Source organism: Pelodiscus sinensis, chromosome 4 (genome assembly GCF_049634645.1).
Source record: "Pelodiscus sinensis isolate JC-2024 chromosome 4, ASM4963464v1, whole genome shotgun sequence".
Classification (NCBI taxonomy): Eukaryota; Metazoa; Chordata; order Testudines; family Trionychidae; genus Pelodiscus; species Pelodiscus sinensis.
The window spans coordinates 2,247,008-2,269,421 of record NC_134714.1 but is presented as its reverse complement, the minus strand read 5'-3'; the positions used below and the strand labels follow the sequence as shown (position 1 = coordinate 2,269,421).

The 22,414-nt window shown below is 51.1% G+C and overlaps 1 long non-coding RNA gene across 2 annotated transcripts in view; it reads left to right on the top strand.

Annotated features, from left to right (window-relative positions):
- Nucleotides 1–3,617: 3,617 nt before the first annotated feature.
- LOC142829042 (uncharacterized) overlaps nucleotides 3,618–22,414 on the top strand; it is a 210,116-nt gene continuing 191,319 nt past the window's right edge. For both annotated transcript variants that reach the window (XR_012903238.1, XR_012903239.1), the window contains exons 1-2: nucleotides 3,618–3,665; nucleotides 5,141–5,214. This is a non-coding gene — a long non-coding RNA (uncharacterized LOC142829042). The remainder of the gene's footprint in view (nucleotides 3,666–5,140; nucleotides 5,215–22,414) is intronic.

Below are 22,414 nucleotides of genomic sequence, written 5' to 3'. Positions count from 1 at the left end.
TGGTGAAAACACTGCCGTTTAGAAATCAGTTTCTTTCTGATCCAAGGGGAATTAGAAAGTCACGTTGGACGGACAATTTGTAAGTCCCCCCTTCAGCGTTCACTGGCTGGATGGGCAGTGCCAAGGCGTTCAATGGCCTGATAGCAAAGATTATTTTCAATGGAGTTTTGCAAGATCAACTCTGGCAACGCCGCACCACCCAGCTGATGAATAAGTGCAAAAAGAAGGTCCCGTGTGGTCACCCGGCCGTGCGGGCTTACGGGTGCTCGCCCAGAGAGCAGGAGAGAGCTGACACCAGTTCTGACATCGGGCTGCTTCCAGAGGTGAAAGGAAGCCGTTGCGCCCCGGCCCGCCGCCCCAGCAAGAAATGGTCCGGCTGGGCACTGAGCTGTGGGGCGTGGGGGCGGGGGGCGCTGGGCTGCCTGCAGGTTACCGTGCTAGAAGCAGGCAGCCTGGCAGATTAGAGGGGCTGGCTGGGGTTGGGGGTGGGGCTCCCCGGGTCCCTCTGCCCCCTGCATCCATTTCGGGGCGGTGGGAGGGGGGAGGGGCACAGCTGCACTTACCTTGGTCCACGAGTATGTTTTCTTTGTGCTGACCAGGGCGGGAGGCCAAGTGCACGGCCTGCTCCGCTCTCGGCTGCCCAGGGGAGGCAGAGGAGGAAGGACACAGGCTAAGAGCTTTGCCTTGCTCCCTAGTCAGCAAATAGGGAAAAACCCCACTCGGCATCTGAGGTAAGTGTGGCTGCAGCCCCCCTGATAAGTCGCCCTTGCCCTGCCCCCGCACTCACCCAGCCCTCTGCCTGACCCCCGCATACACCCCAACCTTGGCTCCTGCATTCCCAGCTCCTGCACCTGCCACACCCCGAATCCCTGCCCTGGGCCCCTCCTACACCCCAACCTTGGCTCCTGCATTCCCAGCTCCTGCACCTGCCACACCCCGAATCCCTGCCCCAAGCCCCCTCCTCATACCCCTGCCCTGGGCCCCTCCTACACCCCAACCTTGGCTCCTGCATTCCCAGCTCCTGCACCTGCCACACCCCGAATCCCTGCCCTTGGCCCCCTCCCCATACCCCTGCCCTGGGCCCCTCCTACACCCCAACCTTGGCTCCTGCATCCCCATCTCCAGCTGTAAGTCCGGCACCCCTCCTCCAGACCTGAACCCTCTGCCCTGAGACCCCACCCTCAAATTCCTCACAGGTACCGCTGTATGGCCCCCCCGCACACACTCAGTGGAGGCGGGGCTGGCTGTGATAGGCAGTACCTGTGAGACATTTAAGTTATTTCCCCCCTGGCTGCTTCTTTTATGTCACTAATTCTCTCTTTGTCGAGATGGCTCCTGCCTGCAGGAGAGCTAGAAATGCTCATTTTAATTCCAGCCGCTGCGCTCAAAGACCCCCCGGGCAGGAGCTGTGGGGGCCATTAATACAGACTCAGCTGTGCGGTGTGCGGCGCTAGTCCCTGGGGGCGCGCACGAGCCGTCCCACGGAACAGGCCCTGAAGCGCCCGAGAGCAATTCAAACAGGGCCCTTGCGTTTCACTTCATCTTTCTCCTTAAAGAACAATTTCCCGAAGAGCCCTTGATGTAGAAACCCGCCCGCGCCCTTGCTGTAGACGCCGCCTCTAGACTGGGGCTCTGTGCGTTTGCCCTTCGCTTCCAGGGCGAACCCTCGCACCAGCCGCAAAGCCCGTGTGTCCTGGAGGGTCACGAGTGGCTGAGTCCCAGTTGTGATTAGCGGCCGCCAGTCACGAAGGCCTCAGCCCGGGCCAGGGGGCAGGTGAAAACCACCAGGCCACCTTGTCCTTTGGATTTAAGGCCAGCAGGGCAGTTGGGAGAGAGGCAGACGGGGTGGAGGGAGGGGGCTGCAGGCTGGCAGGCTGGCAGGCTGGGTTTGGGTTAGTTTAGTGTGGACTCTTGGGAGCCTGCAGAAGGGACGGGCGTTCTGCCCCCGCTGGGAGCGGAATCTCCTGCCTTAGCCGGGGAGTGGGCCTCGCGGTTTGTGAGGCTCACGCTCTGACAGCCCCTTAGCACCCGCTCGGCGTCCCTCTAGCGTGGGGGGCCCTCAGAGCCTGACTCAGTGCCACCGCAGAGCTGCCCAGCCCGTATTTCAGGGCCGCCAGATGCATGCAGAGGGAGGGGCTCTTGTGGGACCCAGCAGGCGACTTTGCTCCACAGAATACGTAGCGTGAGGGCTAAAATGTTCCACCTTGCCCCTGAGCACTCCCTGTACTCACCAGGGCCAGCCTTACCATGAGGTGAACTGAGGCAGCTGCCTCAGGTGCCAGACTCCAGGGGGACATGCTACTAGGACCCAGAGAATTTTCAAAGTTTTGGCCAAAGTGAGGGGGCATCGTGTGAGCTCCCTGCATCAGGTGCCACAATGTTGTGGGCCAGCCCTGGTTCCAGGGGCCTGCTAACAGCATGACAGCACCTGGAGCAGCTAAGCAGAGAACTTCCACCAATGTGTAAATTGGCACCAGGCAGATTTGAACCGGGGAATCTTTGAAACTTAGTAGAGAAGCCTCTACCCTCAGAGCTAGAAGCCAGCTGCCACTCAGCCCTTGCTGTACAGCTTGCTCCTTCGTCTCTGTTACTTGGTTTTAAATCCCACCGAATGAGAGCGTGACCCACACTAGCTGTCTACACTGCAGAGTTTTTGCACACAACCAGAAATTTTTGCACAAAACCTTGCAGAGCGTTCACACTACAAGCATGTTTCTGACCAAGAAAAGGTACAGTAGATTGTCAGAAGACAGGGCTTTTTGCACAAGAGTTATTCCTCTTTCCACAAGGAATAAGCCTTTTTGCGCAAGAGCTCTTGTGCAAAAAGGCGTGTGTGGACGGACACCAGAGGTTCCTTGTGCAAGAAACCCCTCTTGGAAAAAGCATAGGAGCTTTGATGGTCTTTCTTGTGCAAAAGCTCATGGCAGTGTAGACAGGCTCTTGCACAAGAACTTTCTGGGGAAGATCTCTTCCACAAGAAGTTCTTGAGCAAGAAGCCTTCACTGTAGACATAGCCTAGGCATGTGGTTACATATTTCCCCTAGGTGAGGAATCTCCACTGAGCTTCAGAGATCCTAGATGAGCTGCCAGGACGTAGATTTGAACCTGGGCCCTTTGGAACTTAGTATAGGAGCCTCTACCCTCTGAGCTAAAAGCCAGCTGCCTCGCAACCCTGGAGGACTCATCTCTTGGGCTTATCTGTTGCTGTGCTCTAAGTGCCGCTGCATGGGCCAGTGCACCACACTAGGTGTGTGGGTTACAGCTGCACAGAGATTTTTCCCCTTTTCAATCAGACGTTCAGCTGAAGGGGAAGGGCAGTAGAAGGTGATCCAGCTAGAGCTAGTCCAAACTCTTCCTGCAGAAAGTTTCTCATGTAGGGAAACTTCTGATTTTTCTTTGGACTTTCCCCCTTCTTGGGAGAACTGGAAGGGGGAGGGGGGATTCAGTATCAGTGACCTGTGCCTGCCTGAGCTCCTGGTACCATGTGGGAGCTGAAATCTGGCCTATTTGGGAGAATGAGGCATGAGGTGCTTGGACTACATCTCCCATGATACTTGTGGCCTCCCTTCTGGTTGGACTGGGGTGGTGCATTATGGGAGACAGCTCCACTGGGAGCCCAGGACAGAGGGAGGAAGCAGCTGAGTGGCCAGGTGGTCTCAGAGCAGGTTTGTACAACAAGGGGTTTGGCTCTGGAAAGGACTAAAAGCTTTTTTTACAGTCAACAATTGTGAAGGCCCCTCCCCAGGAGTTTTCCATTCCTGGGGAAATATTGATATTTCCACTTCTGGCCCTATCAGTGATGGAAGCAAAAGTTTCCATAGTGGAATTTCTCCCAGGATGGAAATTCTCATGAGTTTCAGCCAGCTTTGCTCAGTGTACCCCCCTGCCACAGCCGCGGGTAAGCTTGGCGAGGGTGGCTTTGTAAAAGTTAAGGAGCGAGAGTGAGTCAGTCCTGTAGTGACAGGTGTAGTCCCCTTACTAAAGGTGCCTCTGACTTTTTCTGGGAGGATCCTGTGTGCTGCAATCTAGCCCTAGAGACTACAACTCCCATGAGCCCTTGGGGAAATCAGGAAAAGAAGGCTTGTCTGGGCATGTGGAGAGAGGGGTTCGGCAGTCGGGGGCTCTGCATTTTGGGGAGGGGGAGCCAGGCTGCTGTGGAAGAGGCTGCTGTGGAACAGACCAGGAGCTGTTGTGTTGCAGCTACAGCCTTGGATCTAGCAGGCTGCTTCAGGGGCTGTTGATTGCCCTAGAGGGGAGAGACTCTGGCCACACAAACCAGCACACGGGAGGTGGCTGTAAGTAAATGGGCTCTTTGGGAAAGTGCTGCCTGGGACAGACCTCAGTGATATAGACTAACTCTGGGCCTAAAGAGAGGCAGCGTGTCCGGCCCAGGGAACCAGAACTGCTGGCATTTGATGGAGTCTGCTCCGGGGGCAGAGGGACTTTGCAGCTGGATACACACCTTGGACTAACACACTCAACCTACAGAGAACCTCCACTCCAGATCTGCAAGCGTGCCCACCCAACCAAGCGTCTGGAACTCTGAGTCCAGAGGATACATGGTGGCAGTGCAAATGCCAGATAGAGACGTTCCTATTATTTCTGTGCACTTTGTTAATTGTATTCACTGTTAACCCTGTTTCTTTAAGTTGTTCCATAAAGCTGTGTTCATTCCAATGGAATCAATGAGATGTACAGTATTTATAATTTGTAATTGCTGTCCTGGAGTTAGATCCAGCTGATTGCTGGAATAATGTTATTCCTGGAGGCTCCCAAGGCACACCAGTAAGTGTGCACAAGGCCAGCCAGTTGGAGGCGCTGCCATTGTATGTTCTTTATGAGCAAGGGCCTGCAGCAAGGGGGTGGATAGGGAACATCACCACTGGGGTACGCAGGACCTCCTTTGATGTCAAAACCCATCAGGTGCCCAGGCACAGCTGTGAGTGTGACCTGCCCCGAGTAACCCAGGGAGGGAAAAGGGAGTGAATTGAAAGTTGGGGCAACAGGATCAAGCCGAGGTTCCTACTGAGTGTTCGAAGGCCCAAGGTTTGAGATGGACGAGGTCAAAGGTTAGCAGTTGGATCAGCAACAGCACTTGCGACCAGACCAACTTCCAGGCTCTAATTAGATGCTTTTACAGGGGTGTCTCTCCTCTCCAACCAACCCCTGCTGAGCAGAGGACGTTTGGGAGTCCTGGAACCAGAGGAAGTGGAGGTAAGCAGTTTCTGGGAGTACAAACCCTTTTGTCCCTGGGGGACACGCTCAATCATAGGTAACAAAAGACGGATCCTGTCTCTTGAGCGAGCCAGTTTTGTGACAGGTGGGTCTGCTCCTGCAGCCTCTTTTCCCGACTCTCTCTTTCTCCTTTGGATTGTAATGGATATTGAGCAGGATCTCTGGAGAGCTGCTTCCTGCAGCGACAGGGAGGGATGCGCCTGGCTAACTGCACTAATGGGATGCTAGTATGTGGGGGAGGTCACATGCTACGCTGCCTAAAAATGTTGTAGCAGGTTTACAGAGTCTCCATTAAAACGAATGTGGGAAGATTTTGTATTTTTATTGATCTTTTTTTTTAAAATGGGGATATATGTATGAAAGGGGCAAATTTACAAATACATTGCGAGGTGTCTCACTGTGATGATTATTGGTTTTTATCCCAGCTCTGTGTTGTCCCCTGTAACATGTGCTGAAGTTTTAAAACTGATACAAATGTCTTACCCTAAGAATGCAGGGAGAATTCGCATCTTTGCGCAAAATGGAATTGTCTCAATGCTTGTGTGAAGGGAAGCGTGTTAGCAACTCCCTCTTCCTGGTCTCACGGTTCATTCTAGAATGGCTGTTGCTCTGAATCGTTTGCTGTTGTTTCAAATTTCTCGCTGTTGTGTTTGCTTATTTATGAACTGGCCTGAAAGTGTGCATAAGCTGAGTGGTATATGCTGCTGTAGTTGGATTTCCAGATAACTGATATTCATGTATAAAATGCAAGCTAGATTTCAGCTGAATTACTATTGACATCTTGATATACGTACTAGGGATGTGTTTACATACTAGAAAGGATTTTCTTGGTGAAGGCATTGAAGCTCTTAGATTTGAACTGGCTATGTATGCAAATAATCTCTCTCTTTTTATTTAAAAATTGGAGACTGCAGTTCCTGCTACTGTCACTGTTACTGACAAGCTTGGCTCTTTTTGAGGAGTGAAAATCAATTCTAACTCAAATGCAATGCCTGTTCCTAAGCGACTTATTTGGGAGTGTCTTTCTCTTCCAAAGTTGCATAATCTTTATCCTGCTGATATCGATCCCCTTTTAATAAAGCTAAAAGTGATTCAGGCAGAGTTGTAAAGTGCCCCTGCATTTATTGTTAAAGGCTGCATTTACTTTGAGTGACTGTCCTCCTGAGTCATTTATAGATTTTTCTTGCTGCCGCTGTTAGGAGTGGTATGAAGAGGGGTATTTGGAATATAGCGTGTTTATGGAATTTATTAAAGTTTAAAAGAACTGCTTAAGAAAGCAGCTACAAAAAAGGCAAGAGTAAGTAAACTTCAGACTGTACCAAGCCATTTCTGCTGTGCAGTACATCAGCTTGCATATTTCTAGTATCTCTTAGCTGCACCAATTAGCATAATTTCAGAATCCGGGATTCAGGGTTTTATGTCCTAAGGGAGTGGTTCTCAAGCATACAGACCCCTTGCCAATCTATTACAATTTCACGGGCCACCCTTCCAAATGATCCATTTTTTCTCACCTAACTAAATCCTTCTCGCCATTCTAATAGCTTGTGAACAGTTAGCGCTGGGTGATGTATTCAAAAAAGTGGGTGAAAATGATAAAAAGTGACTGACCTGTTTATAGGCCAATTCCAGAGCACAGATGCAGGGGGCAAGGGTAGAACTTTGGGAGTGCGGGATGCGGGGTGAGGGGGGTGGGTAGCAGCTGTGCATTCTGGGATGTGGCTTGCTTTTGCTCCTGTTCTCCGGAAGCTAAGGGAGCACAGGGAAAGCACTTGCAGGCTGTGCATGCCTCTCATGCCTGGCTGGTGTGTGAGAGGCATGCCCGGGATGCAGGCACTTTCCCCTCACTCCCTTAGCATCTGGGGAATGGGATCCAAAGCAAGCCGCAACCCAGAATGCAGGGGGCAGCAGTCAGGCGTGGGGGTCATGCACAGCATGCAGGCACTTTCCCCTCACTCCCTTAGCTTTCAGAGAACAGGATCAAAAGCAAGTCGCATCCCAGCATGCATAGCTGCTGTTTCCTCCCCCCTTCCCGGGGGGTGGGGAGAAGAAAAGGAAAAGAAAAGAAAAGATGGGGCCCATTGCGATCCTTACTTTTAAAAACTTTCCGCAGTCCCCCCCCCCCCCAGTGCCCTCGCACACCCCCCAGGGGTCAGCAGACCACAGGCTGGGAACCACTGTCTAAGGCAGTGGTCCCCAACCTTTTGAGGTTGTTGGGCGCCAGGGGGCGTGGCCGTTTGCCTGCCGGGCGCCAGGGGGCGGGGACACTAGCGCGCCCGGGGGCGTGGCCCCCCCATAGCTGCGCGCCCGGGGGCAGGGCCCCCTCCAAGGGCCACGCGTCCGGGGGCAGGGCCCCCTCCAAGGGCCGCGCGCCTGGGGCCGGCGCTCCCCCCGCCCCTCTCCCCGCCGCCGAGTGCCGCGCACCCGGGGCCGGCACTCCCCCCTCCCGCCGAGTGCTGCGCGCCTGGCGCTCCCCCCCTCCCACTGAGTGCCGCGCGCCCGGGGCCGGCGCTCCCCCCGCAAGCCCCCTTGCGCCATGTGCCCGGGGCCAGGCCAGCCCCGAGCACCTGGCGGGCTCATTGAAATGCCCCCGCGGGCGCCATGGCGCCCGTGGGCACCGTGTTGGGGACCACGGGTCTAAGGGCTAGGGCAGTAGTTCTCAAACTTATTGGCCCGTGGCTCAACACAGACCTTTGTGCAGACCCCCAGCCAACCACCCACAGTGACACAATGGGTGCAGGAAGGGGTGGGGGTCTGGGTGCCAGGGGGAGGAGGAGCAGCATCACGTGGAGCCAATTCCTTCCTCCGCAAGCTGGATCCGGCCCATGAGGCTCACCCTCCCGCCATGATGGGAAACCGGCACTGGCGCTCCAATCTCACGGGGAAGTGGGCGTGAGGCTGAGGCTCCTCACTGCGGGGAGGAGAGGGGGAGCCCCGAGCCCACAGCCCACGTGCAAGACAGTCATGAACCACTAATGGTCTATGGGCCTCACTTTGAGAACCACAGGGCTAGTGTGACATAGTGGGGGTACTTGCTGGGCTGTGGTGACCTCTGCTGTCTGGAGCAAGACCCAGCAGGGAAAACCTCATTATGCAAAGGTGACTCAAAAACCTGTCTGACCTGCGGCCCCCCATGGGGAGAAACAAAGGAAGGTGGATGCTGCCCGGGCTGGGGGCAGGGCTGGGAGAGGTAGAGTTAGTTCCTGTCTGGAAAGCAGGGGAGAAGGAGCTGGGGAGGGGGCTGGGACTCCCCTATCTCAAGGGGAGCACTGAGGCCTCTTAGCCCCAGTTCCTGTAACCAGATGACATCTGTGCTGTGCTGTATCCTGGAGGAGCAATAAACCACCCTCAATTCCACTGGCTGGTGGAGTCTGTTTGTGCCATTTCGGGGTGCAGGAGACGGGGGACCCCCAACGCGCCGTCACAGCTAGGGTAACCCATCTTTGTGTTCTGTACTCCTCGTTTTACGAGGCATAAGGGGTCAAGCGGAAGAGGCTTTATTAGCGATAGATCAGCCTCTAGGCTTCCGCTCTTCTCCGACAAAGCTCCGTGATGAAAAGAAGCGGTGGCCATTTTTATGCTAATGAAGCTCGGGATATTTAAATCCCCGCTTCATTAGCAATTTCGCCCAGCCTAATCTGCATCCCTCTGCTGGCAGAGGGGTGCAGTCTAGACATACCCTGAATGTGGAGGAGGCATACAGATGGAATTGAATATTTTCAAAATGCCAGGCCCACCCATCCATCGGAAGCAAGGGGAATTTCCTGAGAGCCCTGGGCATCATCAGATGCTGACACTTGCCCGCTGCAGAAGAGACTCTGCCGTGTTGGTCCACGTCTCACTTCTCTTTCGGGTTGGCACTCAGCAGAACGGCGCCTTTTCTTTTCCTGGACTAACGACAGCTGCCTCAGAGAGCGCTTCATTTTCTCTGGTGTCTGTAGTTACTCAGGGTTGATGTTCCAGAACCTACAGAGCCTGGGAGAGTAGGATCCATTTTAATGACTGCGACTATTAAGATTTTCATTTGCAATTTCTCATTTTTTATTATTTCCAGTCTAGGGCTGTGCTTTAGTGCAGACGGGTAGCCTGCTTCTGTACATCAGGGAAATTAAACTGCACTGAAAGATAGGAGACATAAAAATAAAATGTGTGGAAAAATTGCAATGACATGGCCATGTTGGGGTTGGAGTTTGTGATGTTGTGAAAATAAACATCTTTCCAATGGACCCATTGTATCAGGGCAAAAGAGATATTAGCAGGGTGCTCTGGCTGTCCTTAGCAAAAGTCAGACTTCATTTGTTTGTGATGTTCCAACTAAAAACATCCATATGCTCAAGCATGAAGTTCTCCAGGATGTTAAAAACCTTTTCTTTGCCGTTATCATTGACCATATGTGGGTGTGTGAGAAGTTTGACTCCAGACGTTCTGTTTAGGTTGCTGAATCTCCTAAGATCAGACATCTGTGCAAGAGAGCACAGAGGCCATGTCCCTGCACAACTCACTGCTTGCTGGCGGAAGCACTAACACACAGCTTTCTGGTTTGCATTGGCCGGCTGGTCCTGAATGTAGAAAAATAAGGCTCGGCAGAAAAGCCGCTAAAGCCTTAAGGGGAAGGTAGTGTCTGTGGAAATGGGGATTTGTGATCACGGTGTAGTTCCTTCTCTTCTCACTAGTTTATATGAGCACTGAAGGGACATTTCCGCAGTGACAAGCAAGTTTGGGTCTCGAGTTTGACACCTCAGATGAAGCACACCAAATCACTAGACGCTTTGGAAAAACTTCTTCAAAGCAGCTTAAAGCGCCACTGGAGTTATCCTCTTTCCCCTTGCAGCTGTTGGTTTGGAAATGAGCAGATTCTGCACTGAGTTCACTATTTTCTCCTTGATCTTGCCTTGCTTGGCTCATAAATGCTAATGAACCCATGGCCGGAATGCCATCAAGCCAGAGGCTACATTTCTGAGTCTTGGCGCGTCGTCTCTGATCTGGAAAGGTCTGAAACTTTCCTCTGGGAGTGTGCGAGGTTAAGGCTTGCCAGGCCTCGCTCAGAATTCTCCGCTCCAGTTAGTAATAGGACAGTGGTTAGTACTAATCATAGCAACAAATACAGTATTTTGGCTCCACAATTTGCTGTTTGTAGTTTTGATTAATCATCAATACAAGTCCTGCACTGGGCTAGTGACATACAGCTGGCTCATGGTTTAGCTCAATAAGACTTACTCTACCCACTTATATCAGTGTAAACATGTCACTCAAATCCACACCACTTGGTGACAGTTACATCAACCTAACTGCCAGTGTAGACAGTACTACGTTGATGGACATAGCTACTGCCTCTTGGGCCCTGGAGGATCTGTGTCGTAGAGAGAAACTCTCCTGCCAGCATAAGTTGCGTTTTCGGGAAACACTACAGAGGCACGCCAGCACTGGTGCAGCACTGTAAGAGTGTGTCTACACTGCAGGGCTTAACTCGAAACAAGCTACGCAAATTGAGCTACGTCAATTGCATATCTTATTTCAAAATAGGGAGTATCCACACAGCGCTTATTTTGAAATAGAGCACTCTTCCTCCGGCTTCCCTTATTCCTTGTACAATGAGGGTTACAGGAGTCAGTGTAAGAAGTCCTCCAGCGTGGCAGTATTTTGACACTATTTCGAAATATCTGCCTGCTGTGTAGACGCGAACTAAGTTATTTCAGAATAGGGTTGCACTGTAGATGCACCATAAGTGTAGACAAGCATTGAGGGCTGTGTTCTCCATGCTAATGGAAGGTATTTATGAAACAAAACTTAAAATTTGCTGCTACCCATTTCAGAGTGATTGTCAGAAGTCACCGGTGTGGTGTCCGGATGGGATCTTGCTCAGTCCGATGATGAAGATCGTTGGACTGTGGGCTTGCTCCTGTGTACTCTACTGGCCCTGCACAGATGAGCACATACAACAGACTTCAAAGCTATGTCTGCTCAACAGTGTTATTTCGGAATAGCAAAGAGCGCAGTGTTATTTCGGAATAGCAAAGCATTATGTCGAAATAACGGCCATCTGGAGAACTTCTTACTCTGGCTCCTGTAACCCTCATTTTACGAGGAGTAAGGGAAGTCGAAGGAAGCAGGTTCTGCCTTCGACTTCCTGCTGTGCAGACAGTGCCAAAAGCCGAACTAAGCTATTTCAACGTAAGCTACGCAATTGACATAGCTTAATTCAACTTTTGCCCTGCTGTGTAGACATGCCCATAGCAAGACCCCAAAGGATTGACAGCACCACGTCAGGTTTATTGTAAACAAACATGGTCCTAGTTTCCCCAGATCAGTGTCTACAGTTAGGCCGACACATTTATGCTTAAAAAAAAGTAGTCTGTAGCCCCTTACAGACTAACAGAATACATATATATTCTACCATGAGCTTTCATGGCCAAAACCCACTTCCTCAGATGAGAGTGGAGAAAAAATGGGGAACCTCATATAATGTAACAGAAAAAGAAGGGAGAAGGGGAGATTCTCCCTTTTTTTAAATGTATATTTGTTAAACATCTACACAAAAGGGCTAAACACAAAATAAGCTACACAAGTTAAGCTACGCAATTAGTGTAGCTCAAGTCAAAATAGCTTATTTTGACCTTTGGTGCTGTCTACACAGCAGTTATTTCGAAACCGAGCACTCTTCCCCTGACTTCCCTTACTCCTCATACAATGAGGTTTACAGAAGTTGGAGTAAGAAGCCGTTATTTTGTATTTATTTTGAAATAATGAGTTTTCTGTGACACACTACATTATTTCAGAATAACTGACATTATTCCGACATACCGCTACTGTGTAGACGTAGCCAAAGGTGCTACAGGACAACTTTTTGGCTGGTTTGTTTTTTATGTTACAAACTAACACAGCTGCTACTCTAAGACATTTATGCTTGTTATAATGGGCTCAGCTTCGTTTGTACCATGGATTCTTCTACTGCCTCCTAGCTTAGACAAAGACAACTCCCTTGGGATAGGTTTTTATACACAGGTACAAACAAGTTCCGCATCACTCCTGACGTATCCGGTTGCCTCCCTCTGGTGTCCATACATATCACCCATTCCCTTCTACGTGGGGGTTGGGTCATTGCCTATCCTGCCGTCAGGGTAGACCCCATCCTGAAGTTGGGTCAGAGTGTCTCTTATCTGCAGGGAGGGTGCTCACACCAAGATGTTCTGTTACCGCTCCTATGGGACGTGTTTCCAGCCTGTGCCTAGCACCCGTTAGCGTTTTACACCATGGACCCTGTTTGGGCCAGATTCCATGAGCAGTACCTGCCTCTTCCTCACAGTTTCACTTGGCTTCACAAGAGGGCCCTGATCCTGTATGGAAACGGAAGGCGCTACTGTTATAGAAATAACAACAAGCCTTACCCTGCGCCTTTGTGCTTAAGTACTGGACCGCTCTCAGGTCTCCAGTGGCTAGTCACTGCGCAGTGGAAGGGGCTATGGATCTCTGAGCTTCTGTGCAGCCCTGCGGGATCTCAGCACTGCAGTGTGGTGGCTTCGTTTGTCTTTCAAATGGTGGGAGAAGGAGCACAGAGGCGAGGCGGAGCTGTCTGATTTCACTGGCAATGTTACAGATTTTGCAGAGTCCAGGCAGTCCGTTCTCATTGGAAATGTCTGAGACGTGGCTTGAGCGCCAGTAAAAGATCCTTGAAAGCCCATTGGATTAAAAGGCACCGTTCAATAATCTGTGACCCGGTATCTTGCGATCGCTGACACAATCAACCCGAGCGGCTCTTTGGTATTTAAGGGAGTAAAATGCCCCTAGAAAGTCAAGTCTCTTACGCGCTATGCTATTGCCACATTCCCTCTTATTCTTTCAGATGCCGGGGAAGAGAAAAAGCATTAGAACAGTTTCATGTAGCTGCGTTGCCTCACGCAGGCCGTGGCTGGCTCTTCGCTCGCATGTCGAACAGCATCTTACTGTCTTGCGGCTTGTGCTGTCTCGGGGGGGAGCCGTGTTCACTGGTAACCGAAAAACACTTAAAAAACCAGTGAATGGTCCTGCAGCACCATAGAGACGAACAGAACATGTTGATGGGATCCTGAGTTTTTGTGGATATAACCCACTTCTTCAGATGAGTGGAGTTAAGGGGTCTCCAGGTTCCAAATAAATAGCAGAAAGGGGGAGAGGGTGGGGGGAAGGAAAGGAGAAAAAACTGGGAACACACTAGTCAGTCCGAGTGCCCATGCTAAATGAAGCTGGTAGTAGGTTCTGAGTACTCTTAAGTTTGGCCATTTATGGCATTGGGATGTGGAATGTAGCGGGTGATCCAGTTAAGGTCTTTGTTCAAACCTCTGTTGCAGGTATCAAAGTTGTAAATGAAACTAAGCCCTGCAGCTTCTCTTTCCAGCTGTTTTTTGTAATTAGCGTGTGATAATATGGTCACCTGGAGATCCCGCTGTTTGCGCTGGCACTCGATTATCCTCTGCGACCGCACAGGGAGCGGCTCCTCCCCCGGCTGCAGAAATGACGGACGTGAGTCATTTGGGGCTTAGGTGGCTTAACAGCTGTGTGATACATGGTGGGGCCAGCCAGGGTGATATTGCTACCCTGGGTGAGGAGCCCACTGCCATCACTTAGGAGACGAGTGGTTGCTTTTGGTTTTCTACATTGTGTTTTCTAATGAACCAGAATCAGTGCTGGCGCCTCGAAGGTCAGCAAGCTTTGAATGGGAGTAATCAAGATTTTTTTAAAAAAGCGCCAAATGACTGGAGCTGGTCAAAACCGTCAAAATCAACGTTTGGGTCCCAGGAAAAGGACAAAACAGCCTGAAACATCACAAAAACAAGTGTCTTCTCCCTCGTGCCACTGACAACTGGACTCACTGCACCAGTGAATCCAGCTCAGTCCCATCTGGTTTCAGAAACAGCCATCACTGAGATTGTAGGTTGTTTGGGCATCGCAGCAGCTTTTTGGGGGAAGGTTGGGGGTGTCTTCGCTGCCCTGTTAGCCAAGTTGTCCACACACTAGCCCTGGTGTCGGCAACCTCATGGCACAGCTGTGCCCCATGGCTGGGTCCTCCCTGTTGTGCACTTGTCTTGGGGCCTGTCCCATTGGTCTCTGGCAGAGATGAGGTAGAATTCCCTCCCCGGTTGTACTCGAACCTCTGTCCTGTGGTGGGAATTGTGGGAAGGTCCTACAGGACTCCCAGCACTGCATCCTCTGCAAAGGGCAGGTGCCAAGTGAAGGCAGAGCCAGGTTTCTGCCCTACACAGCGAGCCAGGTGGAGCTCGCTGGGGTTCCTGCACTGACACAAAAAGTACATTTGTGGGTGAGACCGAGGGAGGCTTAGACAGAGCGTGAGTTGACTCTGCAGGGAAGACAATGCCCGGATTCGTAAACCGGGGACAGCTGGGGCTTGTCATCAAAATATTAACAAACCCTTTGTTCCAGCAATGCCAGCCAGTGCCACTGTAATCTGCAGTCTCATACATCAGGCACTGCTCAAAGTCAGCCTGAAACAGCCATTAACGACCTAGTGAAACCACGGAAACACAGATGAACTAATCTCCCCCTGAAATATAATAGCTGTGTAATTCTAAGGAGATGTAACTCAGCAGGTGGTTGGAGATGAAGAGAGAGAATGAATAGCGGCGATGAATAAAAGAAGCCAGAAAGGCCTGTTTTCCTTGGCAATTAAAATACACTGGGTGAAAAGTACAACTGGAAATTGCTTCTAGCAAATGCGGGAAGTTGGTGAGGTGCCCAGAGCCCCACACGCAGAGCGCGGGGGCAACGGCTGAATGTGGGAAGAGACCAGATGTAACTCAAAGCGCTGAGGCTCTACGACACACAGCGTGTAACGCGGTTACCAGAAACCTGCCGCTACTGGGTACTCTGCACACAAGCGGGCTGGACTTTGTGATGTGCTAGTCCCACCTCTCCCCTTTCCCAATATATCCCCCTGCCACCGAGGGAACGACAGGCCTCGTTTTATCTCTTCTCCATTCACCCCCCCCCCCCAAGTCCCCGTCCGTGGGGTGAGCCCCACAGGCTCTGCTTCCATTGGTACCTGGGCTAGCCCTGTAAATAAGGGACGTCCCTCACCTCTGAGCCCAGTCCCTGGGGAGTTGGGGAGGCTCAGCCAGCCACTGGCGATGCTGATGGGCTGGGTGGGCATGTACTGCCCTTGTGAAGCAACCCAGCGCTTCCCAACACAAGTGCTGCCACTGCAGTCGGTGAAACCCCCAGTCAGTAACCACTGGGCCCAGGCAGAAGATGAGAGGGCAAGGCCAATGCTGGCTTGGCTGTGCTTGGGCTAGAAGGCGGAGTGGCCAGGCTAGAGCAAGGGCCAGCACCATGGCTGGTTCTCACCTCTCCTGCCCGTGGAGACAGTCTGAGAAGGGCAGCGGGCCTGCTACACGGTGCCAGGGAGGAGGGCTGCTGGAAGCCAGTGTGCGCACGTTCTGCCCAGTGCTGTGACTCCTCCCCAGCACTCTGAAACTCGTCTCAGCCTCGCTGGGAAACAGGCCTGCCCTTATTTCCAGCCCACTGCTGGCTTGGAGCTTCAGGTCAGACTGACTGCACCAATCAGCAACGTCAAAACGTCCGTCTTCCCGTTCTAAAGATGGCGGAGGCCCCATGTTGTGGCGGAGGTCCCTGTTGGGCAAGGCTGGTGCTTTATATCGGAGTGCGTTAAAATGAAGCACCTACCACCAAGCCTCTGAGTTGAGCTTCAAATAGCCAAGTCGGTCACATCGGCCAAGATGATCCAGGGAGCTCGCTGACGGCGTTGGTGTCAGCGCTAGGATCTGTCTGTGGTGCTTGGGCCCTGGTTTTGCCCACTTGATCATTGATGACCTTGTGGAGGGCGTTCGAGCTGCCCAGCAGAGGAGCTGGCTCTGCCGCACGTTGACAGCTGATCATGGCTAACAGGGCAGCTTCAGTGCAAATTCCTCTGTACTCATGAGCTAGGCCCTAAAGTTTAGCCGAGTCGTTCTATGGATTTTCCAGCCCCCAAGGCCAGGCTGAGTGTCTGTGCTGGGGAAGGTGAGAGGCCTGCTCATAGTCAGTGATTAGTGTCCAGCCCTGCGGGCCACCAGTAGCATCCAACCACACGGACGGAAAAGAGCTGGGCTCCTCTCTGGTGTGAGTCTGAGCTGCAGTGCTGGCTGCTGCACGCAGCCAATGCAGTGGGAGCCCAGCCAACTGGGGAAGGCTGTTCTAGCATCTGGATAGCCAGAGGCAGCCAAGAGAGCCTGGCAAGCGGCTGCAAACTAAATATTATTTCCACTTCCATGGTAAAGCTGTCTCTGGCTTTGAGACGAAAGCCCCTCCCTACCCAATGAGGAAAAGACAGCGCTGTCTCTTCTAGGCCTGTCTCTACTCCAGGGTGGGGTGAAACTAAACCCATCGGCTTCTTCCGGTTCCACAGGAGAAGTCAGGACTCTTCACCTGTTTTGAGCCTCTCCGCCCTGTGTGCTTTTTGAGCTCTCTCTCCAGCACCCTTGTACTTCCTTTAAATTCTTCCTGTGCATGGCATGTTCCCATGCTAGGCCAATGTCTGCTTCCCGCCCCCCACCCCTCGCCTCTCCTTCCTTCCTTCCCCACACCACACCCCATGGCACTTATACTCATGGGGAAATACTCGGGGAGATGTAGAAGGTGCAACTCTCACCTGGCACAGCTCTAGCAGCTTCATGGAAAGGCGCCTCCCGCTCGCCAGAAGGGGGGACCTGGTGCTGGCGGACTAGAATCATAGACTCATAGAATACTAGGACTGGAAGGCGTACAGATAGTTCGGAATAGCTTGCTAGTCCGAACTATCTAGCCCGTGCCGCGTGTAGCCGCGCGGCACGGGGTTTGAACAAGCCGGCATTTAAAAATGGTGCCGGCCGGCTTATGCAAATAAAGCCCGGGAAATTCAAATCCCGGGCTTCATTTGCACGTTCGGTATGCATACATTACCCCGCTAGTTCGCACTAGTGTAGACATACCCTTGCTGCAGTTTAAGCCCATTGCTTCTTGTTCTATCCCCAGAGGCCAAGATGAACAAGTTTTCTCCCTCCTCCTTATGACATCCTTTACAAATCCATGCTGGCGGTTCCCTATCACCTTGCCAATTTCCAAGTGTTTACAGATGATTTCCTTAATTACTTGCTCCATTATCTTCCCTGGCACAGAAGTTAAACTAACTGGTCTGTAGCTTCCTGAGTTGTTCTTATTTCCCTTTTTGTAGATGGGCACTAGATTTGCCCTTTTCCAATCCTCTGGAATCTCTCCTTTCTCCCATGATTTTCCAAAGATGGTAGCTAGAGGCTCAGATACCTCCTCTATCAGCTCCTTGAATATTCTATGTTGCATTTCATCAGGCCCTGGTGACTTGCAGGCATCTAACTTTTCTAGGTGATTTTTAACTTGTTCTTTTTTTATTTTACCTTCTAAAATTACCCCCTTCCCACTAGCATTCACTATGTTAGGCATTCCTTCAGACTTCTCGATAAAGACCGAAACAAAGAAGTCATTGAGCATCTCTGCCATTTTCAAGTTTCCTGCTACTGTTTCTCCCTCTTCACTGACCCGTGGGCCTACCCTCTCCTAGGGAGGGAGAGGATAATAATTGGAATGAATTATTCAAGCAAGATCATTTTCACAGTTTGCTCAGCTTGTGGATCTGGGGAAATGGTTTGTGAATAAATTAATCAAACTTCCTGACACTTTTGAAATAAAATATTTGTCCTTTTGTTCCCTGTTAGCTCTGCTCTTCCTGTGGAAGATGAGGTCCCCAGCAAGTCTCTTCTGTGCTCTGGCACCAGAGGCTGAATCTGCTCCCTTCCCACCGTACAATGGCCCCACTTAGGTCAGTGCTGTACGATGTAACCAAGTGTGACTCCATCCCCTCAGACTGGCATTTGGCAAAGCAGGTAACACTCATTCTGCACATGTGCTGCCGGGGTAGCCCAGCGTTAGCACACACAGAGTGTACCAAGCCGGAGCATTCCCCGCTTTGGGAATATGTTGAGGGTAGATTCACCAGCAACGATCATGGAGAAATAGAGGTGGTTACACACAGGGCAGTGATCACCATTAAAAAAAAAACCCATTTACTCGTGACTAGGAGAGAGAGAGAGAGAGAGATGCGAGCTACCTGTAGATTCTTTCCAAGGCCAAAAGGGGCCATTGTGATCAGAAGGGACGACTTAAATGTCTTTTAGAAGGCAGACTCTAGAGTGGTGTTTCTTAAACTTCTTAAGACTAAGGAACACCAAACAATATTTTTTTTTATTAGGAACACCAAGAAAAAAAAAAGTCAGGGGAAAGTTATTGAGCAAAAAAAACCAAACCAAGCAAACAAACAAAAAGTTTGCCTGCCCCTTTAAGGGCGGCCATTTTGAACTCTGTTCTCCGCAGCACACCTCCGACTGCCTCGAGGCACACCGCTGTGCCACGGAACACAGTTGAAGAAACACTGCTCTAGAACCTCCCGCAATAGCTCCCAGAGCAGATTGTTGAGAAAAAAAGAAATTCGTGCTGCAGCAACAGAAGGCCTCCTGCCCTTTGGGGAACTCTTCCAATGGTTGATTCCTCTCAGTAGGACGAGTTCACACTGTTTGTAATTCAATCTCTCTGGCTTCAACTTCAAATACTTGCTCTCCATGCAGATGCTTAGATTGAGATCTTGTTGCCCTTGAATCTCTCCACTCGAAGGCATAAACCACGTGGAGTCCCGTGGCACCTTGAAGACTAACAACATCTTTAGGGTCTTATAGATTACCAGTTCTGCCTACTTATTTTTCTCTTTGATATGTTCATGCCCTCTGCTCCTTGTTTCCCGCCCCTTCCTTTTTTTTCTTCCTTCCCCCCTCTCCCTTCTCCCTTATTAATTTTGGGTCTGGACATCCTAAACTCATAACTCCAGTCATATGAAGAAGTGGGCTGTGCCCACAAAAGCTCATGATCCCATCTACATGTTTTGTTTGTCTATAAAGTGCTACCAGACCATTAGTTGTTTTTAAGTTTTTCCTGTACAGACTAACTTGGCTCCCCCTTGGAGCTTCCAAACATTTATTTGTGGCTGGAGCCCCACTTCGTCAGATGCATGAAATGGGGACATCTGTGTGGCAGGGGTATAGACACGTGCAAAGCTGGGTGTGTTGCACTACTGTGCAGAGGACCGGTGGTCTCTACAACCTGGGCAGCTGTAGCCCATTCCCAACAGGAGATGTGCAGGTGTGAATACCAAAAGAGGGAAGTGACTTTTTGGAGTGAGCTAGCCAGCGCCAGTCTCAGTTCAGTCCCAGTCGGATAGTGGCAGGCTAGCATACGAACCCCAGCTCTGCCGTCTCACGCTGCAGTCTGGTCTTGAAGTGGCTTTGCTGAAGCACAGCAGCTTGCAGGAGTGCAGCTTGTTCAGGGGGACTGGTGCGCTCTCCAGCTGGTTTTGGAATGGTCCATTTTCTCCAGATAATGACAAGGGGTGTGTGCAGGGAGCAACTACACTGGACACACCTGTCCCCGCTCAGGTTGGACCTCCCTGGTCTGGTATCCTCAGGACCTGACTGGTCTTGGATCAGGGGTTTTGCTGGTCTAGGGCAGGTCATTTCTGACCCTTCTGATGCCATAGAACAGTAGAACTGGAAGGGCCCTCGAGAGGTCATAGAATCCAGTCCCCTGCCCCTATGTCAGGACTAAGCACCATCTAGACCATCCCTGACAGGTGTCTTGCCAACCTGCTCTGAAATATCTCCAGCGATGGAGATTCCACAACCTCCCTAGGCAACTTATTCCAGTGTTTCACCACCCTGACAGGCAGCAAGTTTTCCCTAATGTCCAACCTAAACCTCCCTTGCTGCAGTTTAAGCCCATTGCTTCTTGTCCTGTCCTCAGAGGCCAAGCAGAACAATTTTTCTCCCTCCTCCTTGTAACACCCTTTTATGTGCTTGAAAACTGCTATCACATGCCCTCTCAGCCTGCTCCTTGCTAAACTAAGCACGCCCAATTCTTTCAGTCTTCTCTCCTAGCTCATTTCTGGCGCTGTCCGTGGCAGAGTGCTAGGGGGCTGGATCTGACCCAGCACTCTGTCTCTTATGCGCCGGCTACTTGCTTGGGAGAGGGTGCTCCTTGGCTGCATCAGGCAGGAGGCTGAGGAACTGCTGAGAACACTCAACCCATCAGCTGTGAACAGTTCAAGGAGCGGAAGCACCGGCATGTGCCAGGGGACAGTGTTTGTCAAGGTGAAGGAACTTTCCCCTCTGCGGGGGGGAGTTTGTCCCCTTGCGTGGTGCTGCAGAAGGCTGGGCTGGAGGGGGCTGCTGAATCACACACAGGGGGTTGCACACCTGGAAAGCAGCCAGCTGACTTGGGGTGGTCCAAAGTGCGAAGAGGCTCCCCCTGCAACAGTGTCTCTCTACCATTTGCTTTTAAATGCCCTCTCCCTCTCTGCTGCGGCGTGTGCAGAGATCTCTATACAGATGGCCGTGTTCTCCGTTATGGCATATCACAATAGCCGCACACACACTCCTTCCTGGCTCAGCTTGCGGTGACAAGAGGGAATTAGATTTACAAGAGTTGATGCCAACAAACAGGCACCTGCAAACGGGGCGCAGGAAAAATAGCACCTGACCATCCCAGAACACCTCTCTTGGGGTGTGTCTAAACTACATGCCTCCGTCGACAGTGGCATGTAGATTAGCCAGATCGGCAAAGGGAAATGAAGCCGCGATTTAAATAATCGCGGCTTCATTTAAATTTAAATGGCTGCCCTGCTCTGCCGATCAGCTGTTTGTCAGCAGAGCGGGTCAGTCTAGACGTTCCCCTGTCGACAGAAAACCCTTTTGTCGACCGCCCCGTTGTAAACCTCATCCCACGAGGCATAACGGGGCGGTCGACAAAAGGGTTTTCTGTCGACAGGGGAACGTCTAGACTGACCCGCTCTGCCGACAAACAGCTGATCAGCAGAGCGGGGCAGCCATTTAAATTTAAATGAAGCCGCGATTATTTAAATCGCGGCTTCATTTCCCTCTGCCGATCTGTCTAATCTACATGCCTCCGTCGATGGAGGCATGTAGTTTAGACACACCCTTGGATACAACCTCAGCTTTCACACCTGGGCCATCCTGTTCCCAAAGGCACTGGCGCCTCCCCCCAGCGTAACCTCGAGGGCGAAAGACACCTGCTCTAGGGGAGTCTCTGAGCATAAGCCCGTGTGTCCCATTTCAGTCGGGATCCATGCTGCACCCAGCCCCAGCGCAGAGCTCCACTTCTTCCATGCAGGAGCCGCTTCACCGGCCCACTTCAGTTAAAGAAATCCTCCTTTTCTGGCAGCTGCTAGAGGCCATTTTTATACTTCTCTGTGTTTGTTTCTTGTCTCTTGGAGGACTTATCAGATTAATGTGTTTTATTGCTGCATGGTGAGCCTGATAAGTTTTATTAGTATAAAGTGCCTTTTATCATCACACTTAGCTATAGACATGGGCTGGAATATTAAAAACAACATTCTGGAGCAATAATAGTTCTATCAGTCATCCATTTAACAGCAGCATGAGCTTCCATTGTAAGTCCGACTTATTAAGGACATCATTCAAAGCAGAGGAATTAGCAGTGCCTCTTTGGGATGGGGAACGAAGACTCTCCGTTGGATCATGAAATTTGTCGTTTATCAGCAGTGAAAATTATTGGTGAACATCTTTATGAAGTTTCAGAGGGAGCAGAGTTAGTCTGTAACTGGAAAAACATAAAATACAACGAATAGACCCACAGCACCTTAGAACAAAACATATAGGCTATGTCTAGACTGGCATGATTTTCCAGAAATGCTTTTAACAGAAAAGTTTTCCGTTAAAAGCATTTTCAGAAAAGAGCGTCTAGATTGGCAGGACGCTTTTCTGCAAAAGCACTTTTTGCAGAAAAGCGTCCATGGCCAATCTAGAAGCGCTTTTCCGCAAAAAAGCCCCGATCGTCATTTTCGCAATCGTGGCTTTTTTGCGGAAAACAAATCTCTGCTGTCTACACTGGCCCTTTTGCGCAAAAGTTTTTCGGAAAAAGACTTTTGCCCGAACGGGAGCAGCATAGTATTTCTGCAAAAACACTGACAATCTTACATGAGATTGTCAGTGCTTTTGCAGAAATTCAAGCGGCCAGTGTAGACAGCTGGCAAGCTGGAAAAAGTGGCCAGTCTAGACACAGCCGTAGATAGGATCTCGAGCTTTCGTGGGCACAACCC